This window comes from Helobdella robusta (genome assembly GCF_000326865.2).
Source record: "Helobdella robusta unplaced genomic scaffold HELROscaffold_23, whole genome shotgun sequence".
NCBI classification, from domain to species: domain Eukaryota; kingdom Metazoa; phylum Annelida; class Clitellata; order Rhynchobdellida; family Glossiphoniidae; genus Helobdella; species Helobdella robusta.
In genome coordinates this window covers 1,900,004-1,904,759 of record NW_008704216.1, presented here as the reverse complement: position 1 = coordinate 1,904,759, position 4,756 = coordinate 1,900,004, and positions in this window count along the sequence as shown.

The following is a 4,756-nucleotide window of genomic DNA, read 5'->3' as shown; positions in this document are numbered from 1 at the left end:
AGTCAGTCAGTCAGTCAGTCAGTCAGTCAGTCAGTCAGTCAGTCAGTCAGTCAGTCAGTCAGTCAGTCAGTCAGTCAGTCAGTCAGTCAGTCAGTCAGTCAGTCAGTCAGTCAGTCAGTCAGTCAGTCAGTCAGTCAGTCAGTCAGTCAGTCAGTCAGTCAGTCAGTCAGTCAGTCAGTCAGTCAGTCAGTCAATCGATCAATCAATCAACCAACCAACCAACCAACCAACCTACCAACCAACCAATCATTCATTCATTCATTCATTAATTCAATCAATTTAGCCAACCAACCAACCAACCAATCAATCATTCATTCATTCATCCATTAATTCAATCAATTTAGCCAATCAACCAACCAAATATGTATCAACCAATCATCACACAAATAACCAAACATTCAATTATTCAATTTTAGTTGACGAGCTCATAAAACAGAAAACATACCTGGTAACACGTTTAACAAGCAAACGAATAACAGAACTTTACAGTTTTATAACAAAATACTATAAAAATAATAATAATAAATATAATAATATATTATAACAAAATATTATAACACTATATTCTGATTGTAATACTCTATCTATGATATCGCACCGTGAAGAATAATCTGAATATTAATCCTAACACGATATATAAACATATAAGCATGTATACATACATACACACACACATACATACATACACACATACTATACATACATACATACATACATACATACATACATACATACATACATACATACATACATACATACATACATACATACATACATACATACATACATACATACATACATACATACATGCATGCATGCATGCATGCATACATACATACATACATACATACATACATACATACATACATACATGCATGCATGCATGCATACATACATACATACATACATACATACATAGATATATACATACATACATTCATACATTCATACTATACATACATACATTCACACTATACACACACACATATTATATTACAAACATACACAACACACATATATACGTACATGAATACATAATAAATATACCTGACTTACTCATATTGCAATGTATGTATATATTAACCATGTGCAATAAAAGTGTGCGAATTCTATTTAATGCAATACTTCATTAAAAAAAAATCTTCAGTAATCTATATGGCGTTCAAAGTTTATTAATTAAATTTAAAGCGATCAACTTAACATGCTCGTGCATACTTAGTGAGTATGAAGAATAATTTTTTGATAATACCTCTTTTTAACCAACTTTACGATTTAGGTATATAAGATTCTGCTTGTATAGTGTTGTATAAGTTGGGTACATTTTTTATTTTTTTATTTTCTTTTTTATTTATTCAAAATCCACAAATCGAAAATTACAAAAAAAAAAAAAATGTGGCTTTACAGAGACCAGATAAGACATAAGAGTCTTGTAAAGGCCACCGTGAAAACTTTATTAACGTGAAAAATTAATATTACAAGCCTGTGATGTGATAAAAATTTCAAATGTAAAATTGTCATTTTTAAATGAAACATTGATGTTCAACCACCTTTAATTAAAACAAAGCCGAAAATGCAACTAAGGAGGTTCATACAATTGTATGAAAGTGTCATATTCAAATAAAACATTGAGGTTCAGGTTCATACAACTTTATGACAGTGTCGTATTCAGATAAAACTTAACGATGAGTTTTCAGTGAATTGTTCAGAAGCATTCTTAGGTCATGTAGGATTGACTGAGAAAAAATTTATGTTACAATTTGTTAGATGTTCTTCAACTACTTCTTTGGAACAAGGGTTTATCTTTCCAAAATAAATAGTTCATCTTATCTCAACACACTTTAATTTGGAATTATAGAGCTCAGGATTATTCAAGGTGCCAACCGACCTGCTGATTCAATTTTGATTTTGTTGAGCTTTATTAATGAGCGTTTGGCTGTTGACCAGGGGTCGTATTTTTTGCTTTACGTTGGTTTAAAGCAACTTGAAAACCAGTTTCACTGTTTTCAGCACCACAGTTTATGGCATTTCTAGAATCAGAGCTAGAGCTAGAAATACTGTTTTCATAGTTATCATCTACGTTAGGATGGCGGAACTTTTGGAGCATCAGCCCAAGATTTTGAAATAGAGAAGTGCTGGGAAAGAATGATTTCATCAAATTTTTCATTTTTAGATTTTCCTGTTCATTCTCAATTATTCTCAGAGCAACGACAAAATCCTCATTAGAATAAAATTCGAAAGTGTTGCGATTAAACGTTTCCTTATTAAAAAGTTCGAAAATTTTAAGTCTGTCAGAATTGCAAATATTGATGAAAATCACAGCATGTTAGTTTGCTTCCAGTTTAATTTTTCAATTTTTCTAACGGTAGATCGTAAATCATTGACAAATTTCTTGAGTTCAAAACCAAAATTTTTATTTATCTTAAGCTTGATAGAACAGCAATGCTTTTTTCGGTAACCCTATACCTATACCATCTTCTATCTATATAACATGCTATATGGGTGGTGTATTTCACTTCACACTCCTAGCAAACTTTAGCCCAACAACAACTGATCAATTGATTGGGTTATATAAGTAAATTATACATGTATATATTATTTCAATTATATATATATATATATATATATATATATATATATATATATATATATATATATATATACAATATTCTATAAATTCTACCGAATATTGTATGTTTATAAAATATTGTAAAAATTATGGTCTATTACCAACACATATATATATATATATATATATATATACATATACGCACATATATACAATATATAATATTATTTTTTGATTGTTATTATTCTTTAAAAAATCAGAATCTGACAGACGCAAAAATTGTTACAACATGCAAGACAATTTTGAAATATTTTTTTATTAAATTTTTATTAAAATATCATTTTTAAATGTTGAAATGTATGTATGTATGAATGTATTTATGTATGTAGGTATGTATGTATACGTGTTATATTGTTTATTATTGTTCATAATAGCTGAATAGTTAATTATATATATATATATATATATATATATATATATATATATATATATATATATATATATATATATATATATATGTTAACCCAATGTCATCCATTCATTTTACCTGTAAACATAAGCAACAGTTGTTTTCAACTACACACACGCATACACGCACATACATACACACACGCACACACACCACACTTATATATATATATATATATAAAATTGTTTATATTAAGGAAGTTAAACACTTAAAAAATACGTTTGAAATGAATTAGAAAAATGTCTTGGTCTTGAAATGTATGTATGTTTGATGTTTGTGTTTTTGCATGTGGGTGTGTGTCTGTACGTGAGCGTCTGTATGTGTTTGTGTGTGTGTGTGTATGTAAAGATTATGTGTTTATTCAAAGGCTCTCAAATTACTGCATAAAATTGTATGTTAAGATTTAGGTTTTTTGAAAATTTGATTCTTGCCATTTTAGTAAATTGTTTCAGTTCATTTCATTGCCTTACTTTATCATCATCGATGTCATTCGGATGTGAATAATTTTTTGGATCCTACATGTTAAAAAATCGCAAAAAATGTTGGTCAAAATTTGATAACCTTTTAATATTTTTTCTTACTCTTAGCATCAAACTTATAAATAATCAATATTTCTCGTTCCCTTGAATGTTGCTCTTATTCTTGCGGAGTTCGTAATTTCGATCGCACTATTTTGATGCACTACTCGGGAACTCTTGGCGGCAAATTATGCCTTCTGCTTTCTTAAATATTCACTTTTCATTTTCGGGATTGTTTGTAAACTGCTTAATAAATTGCATGGCCTATGAACGGCCAGAATTTTGCGGGATTCCGTAATGAGGAGCAGGTTACTCTGATTTCATTTTCTTTCTGAAATCTACAAGAATCAACTTTGAATTGTTGCGAATGAGACGCGATGAAAGTTTGCAAAAACGTTCAATAAAAACGTCATTATTCAAATGAAAAATAAATTTGCGGTAACTGTGTGGCCCAAATCTGGGCTCCTTAAATTATGGGTCTTAGAAATTAGTCTCATTTGTCTAATGGTTAGTCCGGCTCTGATAATGAATGATAAAACTAAAGATAAAAATGATGATATTGGTAAAATTTACAAGGTTGTTCATGGAGATGAAGGTGATTAGGAGTGACAGGATTTTTAATGCAGAAATAATTAATTGCAATAATAATTTTTGTAATAGCGAAAATGAAGATGATGATGTGACAGATGTGATGCACAATTTAACTTCTTCTTCATCACTTACGAAGTCCAGAAGCGGATCTCAAAACCATCTTTTAGTTAAATTCATCAAGGAGCGTTGTTGAACATCGCGGAAATGGCACTTTATAAACTAATTTATTGGTTGATTGATTGACTGATTAACGGATTGATTGATAGATTGTTTAAAGGAAATTGTATTTCTATTTATTGTTGTAATCTAATTAATGTGCGTGTGCGTGTGTGGATTTGTGTCTTTATGTTTGTGTGTTTGTTTTTGTTTGCTTGTTTGTGTATAATTGATTATTTTTTGTTGTTGAAACTGTTAAATAATGGTTTTGTTGTTAGCACCGTTCATGCCAATAAATATTGCATATGCCAACGATATCTTTAACTAATTATCTAAAATTCCGTAATATGAGTGTGTTTTTGTTCATCTGTGTGTATATGTGAGTGTGCCTACATGCATGTATGTATGAATGTGTGTGTATGTATGTATGTACGTATGTATATATGTATGTGTGTG